This window comes from Camellia sinensis, chromosome 10 (genome assembly GCF_055761805.1).
Source record: "Camellia sinensis isolate YWXY chromosome 10, ASM5576180v1, whole genome shotgun sequence".
NCBI classification, from domain to species: domain Eukaryota; kingdom Viridiplantae; phylum Streptophyta; class Magnoliopsida; order Ericales; family Theaceae; genus Camellia; species Camellia sinensis.
In genome coordinates this window covers 40,835,649-40,856,532 of record NC_138970.1, presented here as the reverse complement: position 1 = coordinate 40,856,532, position 20,884 = coordinate 40,835,649, and the positions used below count along the sequence as shown (strand labels likewise).

General features: G+C 35.8%; 1 long non-coding RNA gene and 2 pseudogenes across 2 annotated transcripts; all 3 read left to right on the top strand.

Annotated features, from left to right (window-relative positions):
- The first annotated feature begins 4,465 nt into the window (after positions 1-4,465).
- LOC145801603 (uncharacterized) lies at positions 4,466-5,017 on the top strand. Its single transcript, XR_014343230.1, has 3 exons — positions 4,466-4,536; positions 4,650-4,740; positions 4,943-5,017. It is a non-coding gene; the product is annotated as an uncharacterized LOC145801603 (long non-coding RNA).
- Positions 5,018-5,324: 307 nt separating this feature from the next.
- Positions 5,325-7,567, top strand: LOC145800317 (protein argonaute 16-like; annotated as a pseudogene). Its single transcript, XR_014341453.1, has 5 exons — positions 5,325-5,536; positions 5,664-5,863; positions 5,965-6,101; positions 6,210-6,307; positions 6,393-7,567. The product of XR_014341453.1 is annotated as a protein argonaute 16-like (transcript).
- Positions 6,773-11,982, top strand: LOC114305753 (galactinol synthase 1-like; annotated as a pseudogene).
- Positions 11,983-20,884: the final 8,902 nt, after the last annotated feature.

Genomic DNA, 20,884 nt, shown 5'->3' with positions numbered 1-20,884 from the left:
TGAGACAGAGAAAAATGAGCTACAGCAAATCTATGCAATGTATGAAGAAAAGATTGAATCTCTCGAGATGTCTCAAGTTGCTTTGGAAGAACTAATGATCAAGAAAGATGAAGAGCTCAACTGTGCCATGGCTACCATTGGTCTTTGGAACAAAGGATCAAAGACTTTGGAGGATATCATTGGGTCTCAACAAATGTGTTGTGACAAGAGTGGCATTGGCTTTGGTAATAACAAAGAGCAAAAACGGAGTGCATCTACATCTCATAATATAAGAACTCAAGGAAAGGGAAAACAAAAAAGTTCAACATAAGGATAGACTTCTCAAGCTTCCTAGAGTTGGTAACGTAAAAGAAAAGAAGGTACACCCTGTACACCCTATTTTTATTTGTCATCATTGTGGTATGCATGGTCATATTCACCCTTATTGTTATGAGTTGCATGGGAGAGTGTCTCATAGAGATGGAAGAAATTCCAACATCTCGTGGGATAGGAGACACTTCATTGGTCGTAATGAGGTTAAAGGTCATAATATACCTTGCTATTTTGATGTGCTTGAGACCAAACATGGAGCGAGTTTGTATTTGCCTAGACCTAGAAATAGGAAGTTGGAAACCAAGTCGAGACGAGTTCCCATTGAAAGAAAAGGGAACCACAATGTCACGACACCATCCAAGAACCGCAATTCTCACAACTTTCTTCATACTAAAGCGGTTTGGGTGAGAAAACTTGACTTGTGTTAATTTGTTTATTTGTTTTAGTTTTTGGGTTTATGTGTGCTTGATTGCTTTCTGACATATTTTGTTTAAAAAAAAAAAAAAATGTGTGCATGTTCGTTTTTTGTCTTTCTTTGGTTAAGAAAAAAAAAATTAAAAAAAAATCCAAAAAGATTTTCTTAGTATAGTTTTGCAAGCTTGAAATTTTTGAGTGATCGTTGATGCATATTGGAATTGATGAGAATATCCATTACATGTTAATATGTATGTGCTTTCTGTGGTCATTACTCATTTCAGAGTGTGTGTTCTTTGATTAGTATGTCTCATTCTGTACACACTCTTGGATTAGCAAATATTGGATTCTTCCACCTTAGTGATTTTTTTCTCTATGAGTTTCTGGCATGGTATCTTTTGTTTTTTTACAGGAATTGACCGATACTAGCATATCTTGGGTGATGTTGAGTCTCTTAACCACCTTCTATCTTTTTGCATCTCCACGACTTTCCCCCTCTATTCTTTGTAGTCCAGCCATGAGGAAAAGGCTACCTCAGAGTCACTAATCAGGCCATCCTTATTATATCCATGCTTTTCTGGTTCGATTTCCATACTCTTGAGCGTGTTAGCCGCCAATGAGTGTACAAAAGAAAGAAAAAAAAAAGAGGGGGATGTGCAAAAGAAAGAAAAGAAAGAGATGTGAAAAAAAAAGAAGAAATAAAGGATTCATTGATTGAGGGGGAGCCTCCGCCTTTACTCACCAAATACCCCTTGATTCCTAGTGGTTTGACTTTCCGTAGTTGTGCTTAAATTCTCTTGATGGAGGTTCAGCTATCTGATCACTACTAGGATTTGAATCTAGTGTTTGTCAAACTCCAAGAGTCACACATACACTTTTATCATGGGATCTATGCTTGTCATATATTGCATCACTTTCTTTTATGAGGAATCTTCTACAGGCTGTGCACATTGTGTTTTCAAGTGTCACGACCCAAACCCGGCCCTATGGGTTTAGCACCGTAACCGGCTAGTAATCCGAGATTACCGAAGGCCTACAGAATGGTAGTACAGTAAAACAGAGTACAGGGCCTGGCGGAAGCCAATACAGTAAATGAATAATATCCATTGAGCTGTGTCAGTCTGTATGCCAAAAAGATTTTTCATGCATTCACATATACAAACAGTACAGTCTATACAAAATTTACAGTCACACTGTACAGGGACCTAATCCCTTGATAACAGTACGGTTGGCAGTTAACAGTCTATACAGTAATCCAAACAATATGGAGACAGACGGGGGAAAAACAAGACACCCCAAAGCCATAGCATGGCAACTCGGAACCTCTCAGTGAGGCACAAAGGCTGGCTTGACAAAACTAGAGTCTAACCCACGCTCCTAGCTCGGATCTGGTGGCTGAGCACCTACATATGTATATAAACAGTGAGCTAAAGCCCAGTGAATAACATAATGCGTAAAGGGGTTAAGAATGAAATGTCCTTACAGTATTGAAATCAGTTCATTAAACAATACTTCAGTCTTTCAGTCAGAACAGTTATTCAGTTATATGTGGTACATCCATTAGCATAGCAGTAAACAGTAGGTCTTAAAGACCGAACAGTAATGATGACCATCAATCAGTAAACAGTAGTGGTCCCACGAGGGAACCGACAGCGATCTCTGTAACAGTAACAGTAAACAGTAGGTGCTAAGGATGCCACAATACAGTTCAGAAGATAGGACATACATTCATTCAGTAAACAATATCAGTTCAGTAAACAGTTCAGTTTAATATTCAGAAGATAATCATTTGAACATATCTTTACACAATTGTTACTCACAGAGTTTGGGCTACAGTATGCTAGAGCGTGTCTCCCCAGTCGCCAGCCCTACACAGTTCACAGGTTGAACGCACACTAAGCTACACAGTTGGGAAAGATAACAACTTAATCCCTAATTTGCCTCGGTGTGTTCTACATCTATATTCTCAAGAAGATGTCTTAAACTAGGCCTAGGAATGCCTAGAATGGGATGAGGATGCAAAGATGTACTCAAAAAGCAGTTTCAGAATTTAGCAGAAAAACAGAGTCCCGCTCGAGCGCAGGTTTCCCCGCTCGAGCGGTCATGCAACAAAGGTACACGCTCGAGCGTCAACTTTCCCGCTCGAGCGTACTGTAAAAGTACTGGATGGGTGAAATCTCCGCTCGACGCCCGCTCGAGCTTGAGACACAATCCTCCGCTCGAGCGCCCAATCCTCCGCTCGAGCGTACTGTAAAACAATTTCGAAGCTCCGTTGAAGATTCAGTGATTTCCAGCGAAGATTCAGATATTCGAACCTCCATCGAAGCAATTTCGAAGCTCCATCGAAGCTCCAGATCCAACCGATTTCGAAGCTCCGTTGAAGATTCAGTGATTTCCAGCGAAGGTTCAAATATTCGAAGCTCCATCGAAGCAATTTCGAAGCTCCATCGAAGCTCCAGATCCAACCGATTTCGAAGCTCCGTTGAAGATTCAGTGATTTCCATCGAAGATTCAGATATTCGAACCTCCATCGAAGCAATTTCGAAGCTCCATTGAAGCTCCAGATCGAACCGATTTTGAAGCTCCATCGAAGCTTACAGAGCGAGACCACTTCATCATTCTTGGCTGTGATGGCCTATGGGGGTATATCATTTGTCCACTATCTCTTTTGCCTTCATTTTAAAACTATTTTGTCAACACACTTTCCGAGTTCTATTATAAAGTTGATGTTGTTAACAACTGTCAGGTTTTTGGACCAAGTGATGCTATTCAATTCGTTCACAAGCTGCTTAAGGTCAGAATGCATCTTTAACTTCCCAACTTTTGCCCGTTTCATTAGGATTGATGTGGAGTTTATTCTTTTAATTGTCGTTGAATATGTATATTCTCTTCCTGGTTACATAACAGTGAATTTGTCCATTCTCCTCCTAATTGCATTTAAGTGAATGTGCACATAAGTGTTGCCCCAACGGTATTCTAGAATAAGGGCCCTGGATGACTAAATTTTTTTTTATGCTTAGAATATCACTCTCCTTTTTTTTTTGTTATTTAAAATTCAATGTAAATCAAATGGACCGATTCAATTACCAACCTGTTTATTATCTGAGTAGTACACTTGTTTCCTTTCATTCTGACCAAATGCTTTAATACCGTGAGTGATATCAGGCCCTGTTTAAAGCAGGGGCAACACCTACTTTTATTGTAAGAGTGATTCATTTAGTAACCTAAAAGATGAGGCAAAGGGGATGGTAGCCTAGTTTCTCAATTTTGACATTCCAGAGAGAAAGAAAATGGCTTCTTTTATGCTCTCTACAGTTTCAATCTACTGGTTGGTTAAGATTCTTCAGGTCCTTATGCCTTTAGTATGATCAAGATGAAACTCCTAAAAGTAAAGGGCCATATTCTTGGCAAAATCTATTCTTTCGGGGGAGACTCTTGGCCCTTGATCGTTTCCTTTTCAACCAGTTTACATTTTGTAGCATGTTTCCCATGAGTGGGAGGTTCCTTTTCTATTTGTGCATCTCCTCCTTGCGTGATTTCATATGATTTGGGGAGGGTTTATATAAAAAGGACACCTCCTTTTGGTGCTACCCCTTTTTAAAATATGTTTTTGGTGGTTATTTTTTGCCAAAACTAATTTTCATGTTTTCAAAAAGAATTCTGAAAGCAAATTCTGAAAATCAAACCAAACAAAAGTGTTCTTGATCATTATTGCCAAGATTAATGTATTTGTAACCTTGTTGCAGTGTGTCTGTTGAGAAATTTCCTAAAAACCGAATGCTCGGTGAGCGCGAGATTGTTAATGGGAAGGTGCATTGTCCTATAATCCTCTGCTATTGTTTCACTCATGTTTCTCTTCTTTTTGTGTTGTATGTATACATATGCTTATGTGAATGTAATTTTAGTTTTCCAATTCTCTACAGGCTGGTAAATATGTGTGGTTAACTTATGAAGTAGTTATATGAAATAGTATTGAAGGTTGGAGCTTCCATCCGTAGTTGTGGTATCAAGCAAGTAAGTTTATTTTGCTTTGTCGCAATTCAGAAGTTACATTAGCTAGTGCAAGCAATTATAGATGTTAGCTCTTGTAATTGAGGCTAAATTTGAGCTTCGCCATACCATGGCGCAATTTCATTCCAACTAATTCTTCATTGGTTTAAATTGATACTTTGCTTCAAAGTTTCATGCTAACTCTACCGTCTAATTACTTATAAAGGGTGCAAGATGTGGAATCTACGGTGCCAACTGCATGAAATGGATCATAAGTATGCAGGTAAAGTACCAATACACCTACCAAAGAGATGGTTTTTGTTCCAAATACAGTGTTGTGACCTGTTACCTTTTTCTTCTTCTGTCTTCCTCTTTATCTGTGTGGAAGTGCTAGGTTATGTATTTCTGTAACAATAGAGTTCTGGATGAGTGAAACTAGAAAATGATTCTTTTGAGTTTTGAGTTCTGGATGAGTGAACCACTTCAAAGTTTCTGTCAAACACCCAGATAAAATATTTTACTAGTATACTATATGCTAGCCATCATCTTTCCTATTCTGTTTTTTTAGTGTCACAAACGTTCAGAGTGAAATTATTGTGCCATATTACATGCAGGTTTCTATTAGTTCAGAGGATAAGAGAGCTGTTGAGAGCAAGGGTTTTGGGAGAAAAGTTGTTGATAAGCTATACAAAACATACTCTTCTGAACTTGCTGGGAAGGGATTTGCATATGATGGAGAAAAATTTTTATACACAGTGGGGCCTCTTCCGCAAAACAACTTCGAGTTCACAGTGGTGCTTGAGGAGTCATTTGCAAAACGGTATGTCATTTATTTGTATTATTAAATTTTTTCTTCTTTCTTATATTTTGTTTGTAGATTAGAATGTGTTGTTCAAAATTCCAATACTTATGTTGCATTCTTCCTTATCTGGTTGTGGTAGTGGGAGTCCTCATGGTGGGAGCCTTAGTGAGTCTGGTAAAAGGTCAAAGCGTTCCTTTCAGTCAAAACTTTCAAGGTAGAACTCAGTTATGCTGCAAAAATACCCCTGAAGGCCATTTCTCTTGTACTCCAAGGATCTGAGCCTGAAAATATTCAAGACACATTGAGAGTGCTTGACATTATATTGAGGCAGCAAGCAGCTAACAGGTATTTTTAGAATTTCACTTTTTGTTTATGTTTCTTAGTTTTTGCGACCCCAATGAGGCTGCTATCTTTGACTAATTGAAATTATTGCTGCTGAAAGCTAGGGGTTGGCTTTTGATTAGGCAGTCATTCTTTCATGATGACTCGAGGAATTTCACTGCTATAGGGGGAGGCGTAACTGGCTGTCGGGGGTTCCATTCTAGCTTCCGTCCTACTCATGGTGGTTTATCCCCGAATATGGGTATAACTCCACTCCGTTGTTTTTATTTTTTTATTTTTTTGGCAGTCAGGGGTTGCACTTTAGCTGTTAGTTGCTCATTGTCAATGCTGCTTACAATTCTTTGTATAGATATATCTACAACTATGATCTTAACACCTGGACCTGTGATTGATTTTCTGCTAGCCAACCAGAATGCATGGGACCCTCGTAATATTGACTGGGCAAAGGTAGTAAAATGTTAACTGCGTCTTATTTTTCATTTGTGTTTGGTTATGTTCTATGTATTGAAATTGTAATTTTTTGAATGGGCAGGCTAAGAGAATGCTAAAAAATATGAGGGTTAAGACAAGGCACAGAAACTTGGAATTTAAGATCACAGGCTTGAGTGAAAAGCCTTGCAATCAGCAATTGTAGGTGCTTGTAAACTGTAAGGAACTCCTCCTATTGATATATTCCAGTTGAGCACTTCTGATGTTTTATTGTGTCTCCTAGTTTTCCTTTGAAAGTGAATAATGGTGATGGTGGACATGATGGAGGGCAGACTCTGGAGATTACTGTGTATGAGTATTTCACCAAGCACCGTAACATTGAACTTACTAATTCAGAGTACATGCCATGCATTGATGTTGGAAAACCAGAACGGCCTAATTATCTTCCGCTGGAGGTACGCAAAATTTGATAGTGTTTGAGCCATGTCTCCTCCCCTTCTGTTTCTGGTTTACTTTCTCCCAGCACCCTTCTATGCTTCTGCAAAATATTCTGATGTTGTTTCCTTCCCTGCATTCCAGCTTTGTACCCTTGTCTCTCTTCAACGCTATACGAAGGCATTATCTTCAATGCAAAGAGCACCTTTAGTTGAAAAGTCGAGGTAAAAACCTCCGGAATGAATACGAGTTGTGACTGATGTAAATTCTCTTTGCCATCTCAATGTATATGTTCTTAGTTTTAATGTTGCAACCTTCATGCTCAATTAATTTGGCAGGCTGTGAGAAACTATCATTATGATGATGACCCTCTTCTTGTTGCTTTGCAGCATTTCAATAGAGAGACAGCTTACTCAAGTTGATGGTCGTGTCCTTGAGGCCCCTAGGGTAAATTTTGAACTGCTGTTGAAGGATGTTATTGTGCAACTTCACTTTCAAATACAATTGACTACCATTGTCTTTTAAATTTATTGACCCCCCACCCCCAAACAATATAAAAAAGGAGAAAAAAAAAGGATGCTTAAACCTCTCAACTCCTCAGGACCAAACACTGGAATAGAAGGGCATCCAATTTTGGTGACTCCTTAATGTAATTCAAACGATTTGTGTGAATGTTTTTCTTTTTTTTTTTTTTTTGCACAATAAATGTGGACTATCATTTGATAAGATTTTACTATGTGAACGGGAGTTATTATTTCATGCTAGTGTTATTTTTGAGTTTTATTATAGGTTTTTTTTGGTTCAATAACCTAAAATTAGCACAATTAAAAAAAGAAAAAAAAGGGGGCTATCACGGCGTTTTTAAAAATATCATTAAATAGCATCAGAGATACGACGGCGTTTTAAAAACGTCACTAAATAGCATGGTGACGTCATGTTACCGTCAGTAGAACTTTTAGCGGCGTTTTTATAAAACGCCGCCTATTGTCATATAGCGACGTTTGTAAAGCGCGACAGAGTTATAGCGACGGCCGCATCTTCGGCGTTTGGTGCTAAACGTCACAAAAAGATTTAACGGCGTTTTTAGGACCTTTTGCGGCGTTTTTTAAACGCCTCTAAAACCTGAATTTCCAGCAGTGATAGCATTACTCTTTTTGTTTATACAAAGTAAAACTTTTGTTGTAAAAAAATATTAGGAAATCAATTTCAATTGTCATAGAGTCATCACAAAAACGTCAATCCCAAAATTTCAAAAAAAAAAAAACAAAATAAAATTTTTTTTCTAATGATAAAATTTTAAAAAAATGTACTTCTAGAAACTAAATAATTTAGTGTCAAAAGATTTATTTTTTAGACATTTTAATTTTTACCTAGTTTTGGTGCCTATTTACGAAGCAGGCTGGTGCCAATTGTGAAGCAAAAGCAATTCTCATTCTTAGCCTCTTTTCCGTAGTCTACGATGGAACTATACTCGTTTGCAAAGGGGATTGGTAAATGTTGTTTCAACACTGAATGGAGGGTACTCAAATAGAGCATACGTGACATTTTTAGTGGGTAATGGTGATTGAAAAATGATTGAGGCCTCGAATTTGCCTCGAAATCCTTTTTTTTTTTCTTTTCTTTTCTTCCAAAGCTGTGTCAGTTTGGTTTTTTTTTTTTTTTAATTTTTTTTTCTCTCTTTTCTTTGTAGGGGTGATTATGTATAGGGGTGTGTTAAAAAATTAGACATTTTGTAAGTGAGTTGGGTTGGATTGATTGGGTAATAAAATTGATTGATCAATTTTTTTTTTTAATCTAATTTTATTTTATTTGTTAGGCTATGTTGGTTTTTTTTTTTTTCAATTTTTTTTAAAGGTGGTTATGTGTAGGGGTGTGCCAAAAAACTAGACATCCTGTACCAACTCATCATACAAAATTATATGGAATTAACGAATTTTAATCAACAGTCTAACTGATCAGTCAATTAAGTTGGATTGGTTAAGTGATAAAATTGACTGATCAATTAAGCTGTTGGTTAAATTTTGTTAATTTCATATAATTTTATATGATGAGTTGGTGCGAAATGTATAATATTTTATATTAGACTTTAAAAAAAAAAAAAAACTAATACACACAACAGTCGGAAAAAAAAAAACCGGCATTCGAGCCAAATTCGAGGCCTCTAGCACTACTGATGGTGATTATGTGAAAGGTGTGGTTGCATCTCGTCTGGAAACAAGCTATTTTAGTAACTTTTTGACTTTTTGTCTAAAATAGTGGTAAAAAAAACTAGTATGTTTTGGGTGACTTTTTAGCTTTTTATGAAAAGATGTGCGAAAAGTAGAGAGAAAAATGAATCTTTGACTTTTTGGTATAGGTTATAAGCTTTTTGATTTTTTTTAGTATAACCTTTTGTCTTTTAGGCTAAAATAGCTACTTGCCAAACGAGGTCACTGAGAAAGGTGAAGAGTGCATACCCACTGGTGGTTGCAGTCATGCAGGATGTGCCGGAGGACCACCGTAAGGCCTTGAGGTGTCAAGGTTGTGTCGTTCATGAGATCATTGAGCTGATCTACCCACCGGAGAGTCAGATTCCGATTGAAAGGATCCATAGTGAAGCGTTGTACTCCAAGCTTTGTGTGTGGACTGTAAGTACTATACTCCACCAAGCCTTGTACTCCTAGCTAGCTTTGGCCATTCATGCTTGTGCCTTTCACAATCTTCTTATGGCTTGTGCTTAGGCTCAGTTTTGAGTTTTTCATTTACTCTCTCTCTCTCTCTCCCTCTCTCTCTCTCTCATATTTGAAAAATTATACCAGTCGTTCATATACTTAGTTCATTGTGTTATTGTGGCTATTACAATTTTAATTTTCTCGATTTTGATCTTAAATTTTGAATTATATCTTAATTTGGTTAATTGCAAACCACAATTAGGATTTTTGACAGAAATATCACTTGTGAGGGTACGTTTGACAATTGGCTAATATAGCCAAAAAATCATTAAAAAAAATAAAAAATAAGAGTCACTATTCCCACTCCACTTTACCTTAAATATACTCTCTTCTTTATTCTTATTATATGTAGTTACATTAATATCCTTTCACACAAAATACAATCTCTGAAAAAATTTAAAATTCAAAGGTTTTAATTCAATTATGTATAGTAAAGACAAATAAAGGAGAGTATTTAGAACAAAGTGAAGTGAGAATAGCGGCTCCCAAAAATAAACCAAAAAAAATCAAGGATTTCCTTTTTATTTTCTCTATTTTATGCATGTTTTCTGTAAAAATCCAACTTTCCCAATCACTAGTTTTTTTTTGTTTTGTTTTTTTGTTTTTTGTTTTTTTAACAAAAAAATAAAAAACGTAATAAAAAAAACCACTTTTCAAATCAACCCTCATTAACACATGCCATTTTTCTAGGGTAAGATAGTAAATTTACCAATATTGCTTATATCCAACAGTAAAAGTTGTCACTGAGTTGATTCCATGTAATTTTGTCCTAAATTCTAAATGTGATTACATTTAATCAGAGAAGCGAGAAAGGGGAGGAAGAGGAGAACAAGAAGCTGAAGGTGGTGGTCTGTCACGTTATTTTTGTAACTAAAAAAACCCACAATAAATTAGTTCTCTCCAATAACATTAATCTACATAATAATATCAAATCTAACATGTTCCAATCCACGTTTCTCAAAATGGTCATTAGAGAGCCAATTACATAACACAAAAATATATGCCTCATTGCTTATGTAAATAGACAGAGATTGGAGCTTTGTTTGAAACATAGTAATTAATAGGTGTTCTTAAATGTCCAGTTGGAGAAGTATAACAAGATGATCTATTTGGATGCAAACATCCTAGTTGTTGACAACATCGACCACCTCTTTGACTTGCCCACCTCTATGCCGTCCCTGACTGTTTCTGTGACAATACATGGAGCCACTCACCTCAGTACTCCATTGGGTACTGCCAACTATGCCTGAATAAGGTCAGATGGCAAACTGAGATGGGTTCACCCCCTCCTTTGTACTTCAATTCTGGGTTTTTTGTGTTCGAACCTAGCCCTGAGACTTACCAAAACATGCTCAAGACTATAAAGATCACTCCACCAGGAATCTTTCCAGATCAGGTGAGTTATAGCATGATTTAAACAATTGTATCGAGATTTGTACAGGTATGTACTATACAAACAATACATATTAGTGAATATTATAGTATTGAATGTTTAAAATTTTAATACGTATCAACTGATAATTAAAATTCTAAATTACACACATGAGTCTCTCCAATTGGGCATTCAACTAGAGGCATTATTGGATTTGGTAGGCCCGTTTCTGGTCCACCTTAGTTGTTTAACTTTCAGTAGTCACATGGTAATATCCCATTAGTATTAAAAATCTAATTAGTTTATTATCAAAATTATACTGATCATGTGATTACTAATCTTCAATTAACTTGATTTCATACATTAATAATCTTTTAACGAGTCGTACAAAATATACGATTTTTAATTAAAACCCAATAGCACTTTTTCAGTTGGATGCACGAGTAGTTGATTCTTATTTTGATATATGGGGAATTGCCAAGTCCCCTGTGGTACTAAGGTTTATTGAAATCATCTCCGTCACTATATATACAACTGTAGAAAGACAATAAAGATCAAAGTGCTTACCTAAAGTTACAAATTTTCTCATCACATCCTATCAAATAGCTTACATGTTTCCTAATATTACATCCATCTTTTGTATAATTTTTTGTTTTTTGGGTGTAAATTACAGGATTTCTTGAACATCTTCTTTAGACACATGTTCAAACCCATTCCTGTGGTATACAACCTGGTTCTTCCAATTTTATGGTACCATCCGGAGATTGTTGAGCTCAAAAAAGTTAAAGTAGTGCACTATTGTGCAGTTGTAAGTATTTCCAACTAATCTAGCAAATCCGTTAATCTTCTTGAACTTCTTCCACAAAGCTGCTTTTAGTCTTGCTAATTTGAATCAGAACCATAGTTTGGTACACAAATCCATTTTGTTAACTTTTTTTCACTTTAATTTCCAAAAATTTAAGGGGTCAAAGCCATGGAAATACACCGAGAAAGAAGCTAACATGGATAGAGAGGATGTCAAAATATTGGTCGCAAAATAGTGGGATATTTATAATGATAAATTGCTTGATTTCAATACCGAAGATTCAATCCCAGTGAAGCAGAAGAACATATTAAGACCCTCAATCATGGCTTTAATGCCTGCATTTCCTGCCCAAGAATCAACTGGCTGTTGAATTAATATTGAATAAGCGGTTATGGAGATCTTTTTCTTCGCCTCAACAAGTAGCTTTTCCAACAATTGAATAAAAAATAAAGATGGTGGATAGATTGTTGTAATTGTATGAGGTTTTTGCAGCAATTGTAGTAAACCACATACCATAAAAGGTTCACCAGATAGCTGGACCGTGGTTGTTTACAAATAAATAAAAGATTAATTTTTTTATTTTATTTTAAAACAAAAGAATAATGATAATAATCATATTTTTTTTTACTATATTTTATTTATTATATGAGTTGTAACATTACATTGAATACCAAAATCACTGATGAGACCCATCAAATTAATATAATGATGTGCATATTGAATCCCGCACTAAATGAAAATGGATCGGAGCTCCGCGACTAAATGGACTATCCAAGAACTGAGGACTTGCAAACACAGAACACCTTCAGAGCTGCCTGGCCGGGGTTGGCCGGAAAACCCCTCCAGCGTGAGAATGAGTAGTCGGAGAAGATGAGGGGCTCTCTTTAGGTGTAGAGAGAGAAAAGGAAAGAGTGTATTCAGTTGTGTTTAAGTGAGTATAGTTTTCATGAGATGAGATTGGATTAGATACCTTCAATGTGAAGAGAGTGAGGCTTTGTATAGAAGACTTTGCTTGTTACCCAAGATGGTTTCATGGAACTTTGGTGCTTCAATGCTCCCTTTAACACTGCTCAAGGTGGGGACCTCAAGTAGTTGACAATGGAGGCATGTGCTCTTTGTAGTCATGCATATAACAGATCAAATTCCCTGTGCTAACTATTTCCCTGATTCTAGAGGGAAGGGACCAACTAAGGTGGCTGCACATGCATATGTTCATAACTTCCACGTTTCTCTGAGAAGTTCCCTTAGCTTGGTATCGTTGTGTTTCTGCTCGGCCTTTCGTAAGACTGCTTGTAGAGATGGGCTGGCCCATTTAGATGTCATTGTGTGGGCTCAACCCACTTTGATTCTGATGATGGGTTCGGCCCATCAGTTCGGTCCACAGATTAAGTTCAGTAGCTCGGCCTAGTCCAGCATCACGGCTGGACAGGCCTTTCCACTGCGAGTTGGGCCCAAGTGCTTAAGGACATAGGAAGACTGTTCTTCATGGAGATGGGCTTAATTGATTGGCCTATACATTCACTTGATCTACGTAGGTTGGCGCTTAGCGGATTGGATCAGCCCAAGGCTTGGATTCGACGCGTTTTATTTTTCGCCTCTTCAAATGGTGATGTATGTAAAGGTAAATAAATGAGCAAAATCCTCTTCTATTAATATCTTTACATATTATCTTTGACAATATAAATGTAGCTTGGCCATATAATATATTGCTAGGGATCTTAAAATATATTTCATGGTTAGTAAAAGTGAATAGAAAGCAAAACCTTCAAAAATAAGTATCATAATAAGCATTCTATAACTTTTGAGTTTGAATCAAATGTTGGAACAATCTTCTGTGTAAAATAAATAACTTGAAACCAAATCAAACAAATAAAATAAATTACTTACAGAATTTATTTATCGAAATGAATAAGTACAAAATTGATCAAGTCGAGTGTGTAACGGTTTGTCCTTAAGACAGATTCGTTCCGCTTCAGTGCTTATGGATAAATGGCGTCTATCTCCCAAGATACAATGATCTTCACAAATTGTAGTAGCACTCCAAAATAAGCTGTACAGCGAACTAGAACCTGTGTTCTACACTCTCAGAAACTTCTCTAAAAAAAACTAGTATGAAGAATAATGCAAAGAGAGAGCAAAACCGAGAGGAGAAATGAATTTTGTGGATAAAGAAATCTATTAGAAAGGTCTTGGTATTTATAGGGCCAAATAGGTATGAATTTTAAACCGAACAAGTGCAAATTCCAACTAAACAGATACAAATTTGAATTGAACCTGTTGAAACAGGTTTGAATCTATTTGGGAACAGTTGAATATGTCCGGGTGCAAACAGTTTGAACCTGCTGGAATTAAATCTGTTCGGTTCAACCTGTTTGAACCTGGACTAAAAAAGGGCACTATTTGGACAAAAAAATTAAATTAATTTTGTTTAGAAATTCAATTAATTTTCCTGTAAGAATTTGGAAAAATTCAAACAAATTTCGCTTAAAAAATTAGTATTAGAACTAACCCGACCGACAACCCATACCTGGGCCCGGCACGACTCGGCTCGGCTCTGCCGGTCGAACGGACGGACGGACGGAGCGCGCACGTGTGTGGTGGTTTGAGCCAAGGCTCATTTTGTCTATAACTCATCCCTTTTACAAACTTGGGGTGCTCCTTAGGCCCCAACCTAAGTATTTCCACCTAGAACTTATATACATACATAAGTTCTTTTAAAGTTTCAATATGGGACAACCATTTCCAAGGAAACCCACATTTTACTTCTTTAATTGTCTATTCCACGAACCCGAAAATGACGTCAACTTTCCATTCACTCATAAATGTTTTTGTCGTCTTCACCGTGTGATTTGCCATGCGGCAAGAAACACATCACCTCTTTGGACCGACCCCAAAAGAAGTGTGGGCCTTACTCAAATTTGGACTCAATGTTGGCCCAAAATAAGCCTATAAAACCATAATTCCAACAATCCCCACATGAATGGAATTTGACGGAGGCAAAATGCAACAACATGATCTAATTACAGAGAGTACAAAAAATTAGAAATATTTTGCAAATGATAGGTAGTTTTTAGCATTGAATCTTCCCTTGTGAGATACTATCGAATTTACTAGCTAACCAGTGAATATGATGTCTTGAACTGTTCAGCCTTTTGTGTAAGCCAAGACAATAGAACTCATACAGTATATTACCAGACACAATTTAGTTCTCACTATTGTGTTCATTTTGGCCCTGAACAACCTGGTCTTTCATGAGTGCTCTAAAAAATTGTAGCCCTTCACAAATCTCATAGAACAGGCTCAGTTCACACTCACATAGGTGATTCTTATAGAGAGTATCCTTCCATACTCCACTAGGTATTCCTAGATATAAGAGTCATTAAAAGTATTACTTAACTTAAAACGTTGCAGACAACACTATTTCATCATAGAAACTGGTAGGAGTCTAACTCTCCAGTGATCCTTCTGAGTCATACACAACATGGTTGTCCTTTTGAACCTAGATCTTGGGATCTCCAGTCAACTAAGTTGGGTTGCCGTTGTGGTAACTCTTATTTAATAGGCTTAAGTCCTATTCCCTTCGATGAATTCTCAACTAACTCTCTTGCTAACCATTTGGTTAGTGGATAAGCTATGTTGTCCTTAGACTTCACATATTCAATGGAAATAATTCTATTAGAGAGTAGTTGTCTCACGGTGTTATGTCGACGATGAATGTGTCGCGACTTACTGTTATACATATGACTCTGTACTCTATCAATTGATGATTGACTATCACAGTGTATGCATATAGCAGGCATCGATTTTGGCCACATACAAGAAAGTGACGAAGTTATTCTGTTTCTTTCCCAACTTTATCTAAAGCTATAAATTCTGATTTCATAGTAGACCTAGCAATGCAAGTCTGTTTGGAAGATTTCCAAGATACAGCCGCCCCACCAAAAGTAAAGACATATCCATTGGTGGATTTTGAGTCTCTAGTATCCGACATCCAATTTGCATCCCAATATCCTTCAAATACTACTGGATATCTAGTATAATTTAGCCCAATGTTACGAGTAAATCTGAGGTATCTTAGAACCCTTATAATAGTTTTCTAGTGTTCTACTCCTGGATTACTCGTATATCTACTTAATTTACTTACTGCATGGGATATATCTAGGCGAGTGTAGTTCATCAAGTACATTAAGCTTCTAATAATTTGGGCATACTCGAATTGAGAAATACTTTCTTGCACATTTTTAGAAAGAAACAAATTAACATCCACAGGTGTTCTAGCAAGATGATCATCATCTTTGCTAAATTTGTCAAGTATTTTCTGAATGTAATGTGATTGTGACAAAGCATAACCTTTTGATGTTTAAGTAATTTTCATATCAAGTATTACATCAGCAATTCCCATGTCCTTCATGTCAAAATATTTATTCAACATTTTCTTGGTAGTTTTAATCATGTCATTATTACTACTTATAATGAGCATATCATCCACATAAAGACATACTATAACATAACTTTTATTTGTGTTTTTAATATAAACACATTTGTCACATTCATTAATTTTAAATCCATTTGACATCATTGCCTTGTCAAATTTTTCATGCCGTTGCTTTGGCGCTTATTTTAAACCATATAATGATTTAATCAATTTACATACTTTCTTTTTTTTTTCCTTTCCTGAAACAGAAAATCCTTTTGGTTGTTCCATGTAAATTTCTTCATTTAACTCACCATTTAAGAAAGCAGTTTTCACATCCATTTGATGGATTTCTAGATTTTACAAAGATGCAATGACGATTAGCATTTTAATGGATATTATTCTACCTACTGGTGAGTATGTGTTAAAATAATCAAGAACTTTGTTTTGTCTAAATCTTTTGACCACAAGTCTTGCCTTGTATTTGTCAATTGATCCATCCGCTTTCATTTTTCTCTTGAAAATCCACTTGTACCCAAGAGGTCTACAACCTACTGGCAAATCCACAAATTCCCAAGTGTGATTTTGCAAGATGGATTCAATTTCGCTATTTGTAGCCTCTTACCATAAAGGAGCCTAAGGACTAGATATAGCTTCTTTAAAAATTAAAGGTTCATTTTCTAACAAAAAAGTTAGAAAATCTGGACCCAAATATTTTGAGGTTCTAGCACGTTTATTATGCCTAAGTTCCTCACTTTGATCTATCACTTACTCTTGTTCTTGATCTTGTTCTTGATCATGACTAGTAATAGCATCATAAGATCTTTTATTAGTACTAGTCTCTTCTCCAGTTTTATTAGGAAACACATGTTCAAAGAAGATGCATTCTGAAATTTAATAATAGTATTTACATGCTTTTTGGAATGTTCTGACTCATGAATCAAAAACCAATATGCACTATTATTTATGGCATAACTAATGAATATACAATCAACAGTTTTTGGACCTATCATAGTCTTTTTAGGACTAGGAATATCCACATTAGCCAAACACCCCCGCACTTTTAAGTATTTGTAGGATGATACTCTCCTATGCCACATTTCATAAAGGGTTTGATTCACTTTCTTTCAGGGTACTTTATTAAGAATATAATTAGCAGAAAGTATTGCTTCCCTCCACAAGTCCTGAGGTAATCCAGAACTTATTAACATGTCATTCATCATTTCTTTTAAAGTCCTATTTTTTCTTTCAGTAATTCCATTTTGTTGCAGCGAGTAAGGAGCAGTGGTTTGATGAATTATTCTATGTTCTTTACAAAACTCACCAAAAAGTGATTCATATTTACCACCTCTATCACTTCTTAGTTTTTTTTAATTTTTTTACTAAATTGATTTTCTACTTCATTCTTAAATTGAATGAAAGTTTCCAAAGCTTCATCATTGGTTTGAATTAAAAAAGCATAACTATATCTAGTATAGTCATTTATGAAAGTGATAAAATATGTTTTCCCACCTCTAGTTTGAATTGATTTAGAATCACAAATGTCACTATGAATTAATTCAAGTGGTCCCGTACTTTTTTCAATTGTATGAAAAGGAGTTTTGGTTAATTTTGCCTCAACACAAATTTCACATTTATGATTTAAATCAATGTCAAATTTTGATAAACATTTCATATTAATTAATCTATGCAAAGATCCATAATTAACATGTCCTAGTCTGTCATGCCATAAATTTGAAGACTCAAGCAAGTACGAAAAAGATGTATTATTACTAATAATAAAGGGTACAACAATCATTACATTTATTTTGAAAAGGCCATTAGACATGTAACATTTTCCTACATACATCCCGTTTTTGGCAAATGCAAATTTGTCACTTTCAAAAACTAGCTTAAACCCATTTTTACTCAACAGAGACTTCCTAGACTAGATTCTTATAATGTCCGGTACATGCAGCACATTGTTGAGAGTGAGTTCCTTTCCAGATGTCATCTTCGGAATAAACTTCCTTTGTCCTTCAACTTTAGAAGTCGAGGAGTTACCAATAAAAAGTTATTCGCCGTTGTCCACAACAGAATAAGATGTGAACATCTCTTTGTCGACACAGATGTGACGAGTAGCACCAGTGTCCACCCACCATTATTTAGGATTTCCAGCAAGGTTTGCCTCGGAAACAACTGCAGAAAGATTTATGTCCTCAACACCATTGAAAATTTTGCCCACTTCGATCATATTGGCTTGAGCAGACTTCTTGCTTGATCTTCTTTTGCCTTTGCCTTTGCTATGGCAATATTTGGCCCGATGTCCCTTTTTGTCACAAATGTAACATTTGCCATTGAACTTGTACTTTTTAATTTCCTCTCCTTTAGAGCCTTGTGCAGAACTATCTCCAAAATACTTTCGTTTCTTTGCTTTTAAAGCATGTTAGACCACATTTGCCTTAGACTCCATTGGATACTTACCAGCCCACTTCTCAGAATTGTAGTTGTCCTCATCAATCCTCAAACGCGCAATCAATTCTTCTAAAGTCATTTCTTTGCGCTTGCGTTTGAGGTAGTTCTTGAATTCCTTCTCGCCTCACGGTAATTTTTCAATTAAGACAACAACTTGGAAGGATTTACTGAGAGACATGCCTTCTGTATGAATGTCATGCAAACTAAGTTGGAGATCTTAAGCTTGGCTGATCGTAGTCTTAGAATCAACCATTACAAAGTCCAAAAATTTGCCTACTACGAATTTCTTCGAGCTAGCATCTTTTGTTTTGTATTTTTTCTCCAAGGACTCCCAAAGTTCCTTTGCCGTCTTGATAGGGCTGTAGATGTTGTACAATGTGTTATCAAGCCCGTTCAAAATGTAGTTCCAGCAAAGGAAATCAGCATGTTTCCGGTCATCGACCGCAGCAACCACTTCCGGTCGGTTTCATCCTCGTTTAGAGTAGGAGCATTTTCACGAAGAAAACAAGCCAGGTTTAGAGTAGTAAGATATAACAACATTTTCTGCTGCCATCTTTTAAAATCAGTTCCTATGAACTTCTCTAGCTTCTTACCGTGATTGACTGGCACAGTCACAATAGAAGGAGGCGTTGAAGCAATTGCAGCCACCATACTAGTATTTGTTTGAGCATTAGTTTCAGTAGCCATGAATTCTAAATTATAAAACAAAACTATAATTAGAATTTTATACTACATAGAAAATTAAACCATAAATACAGGATTTAAATTCTGTAAAAATAAAAGATACAAGAAATGTAACTTTCATTTCCAATTAATTTGAAAAATAAATTTTATTTAAAAAAATTAATTTCACACAAAAAAATATTTCTGTAACACTTCAAAAATTAAAATACTGAAAACAAAATTTTAATTAATGAACAGTCGTAAATTATTTCTGAAAATCAAAATTAATTTCTGACCAACTTTACAAATGAATATTCAGAAATTATTAATGATTACCTGTATATTACTATTAGTTGTCAAAGAAAATAAACAGTATATTACTACTATTTGTCATACAGTATATTACTAGTATTTGTATTGGTATTTCTCAACCAGAATATTATATTGTATAATCACAGAAAAATAATTTCTATAAGAAGAAGAAAGAAAGAATAGGAAACAAACGAAAAATTCTGTGTAAACAGAATAATTTGAATCTGTGTTAAGATTATTGGAACAATCTTTTGGGTAAAATAAATAACTTAAAACCAAATCAAACAAATGAAATAAATTACTTACAAAATTTATTTATTGAAATGAATAAGTACAAAATTGATCAAGTCGAGTGTGTGATACTCTGTCCTTAAGACTGATTTGCCCAGTTTTGGTGCTTACGGATAAACGACGTCTATCTCTCAGGATACAATAATCTTCACAGATTGTAGTAGCACTCCAAAACAATCTATACAGCAAACTAGAACATGTGTTCTATACTCTCAGAAATTTATCTAAAAAAAACTAGTATGAAAAATAATACAAAGAGAGAGAAAAATTGGGAAGAGAAATGAATTTTTTAGATGAAGAAATCTGCTGGAAAGGTCCTGGTATTTATAGGGCTAAACAAGTACAAATTTCAAACTGAACAGGTGCAAATTCAAACTGAACAGATACAAATTTTAATTGAACTTGTTGAAATAGGTTTAAATTTGTTTGGGAACAGATTGAATTTGTCCGGATGAAAACAGTTTAAACCTGCTGGAATTAAATCTGTCTAGTTCAACCTGTTTGGATAGAAAATTAAATTAATTTCGTTTAGAAATTCAAATAATTTCCAAGCAATTTGTCAAAAAAATTAATATTAGAACCAACCCGACCTATAACCTATACCCGGTACGGCTCGGCCGGTCAACGACGGCGACGCCCACACACATGTGGTGGTTTGAGCCAAGGCTCCTTTTGTCCATAACTCCTCCCTTCTGCAAACTTGAGGTGTCCCTTGGGGCCCAACTCAAGTATTTCTACCTAGAACTTATGTACACACATAAGTTCGTTTTTAAGTTTCAATGCGGGACAACCATTTCCAAGAAAACCTACATTTTACTTCTTTGATTGTTTGTTCCACGAATTCGAAAACGATTTCAACTTCCCATTCACTCATAAATGGTTTTGAAAAACCGTCTTCACTGTGTGACTTGCCATGCGACAAGGAACACGTCACCTCTTGGATCCATCCCAAAAGACGTGTGGGCCCCACTCAAATTTGGGTTCAAAATTGGCCTAAAATAAGCCTATAAAACCATAATTTCAACGTCAAAGGGTGTGACAATTGATTTTAAACAAAAAGATGAAACTTTTGAATCTAAAGCACGCAACCCTTAGTTCAAATGACACAAATTCATGCCTATATGAAGTCAGAATGAGT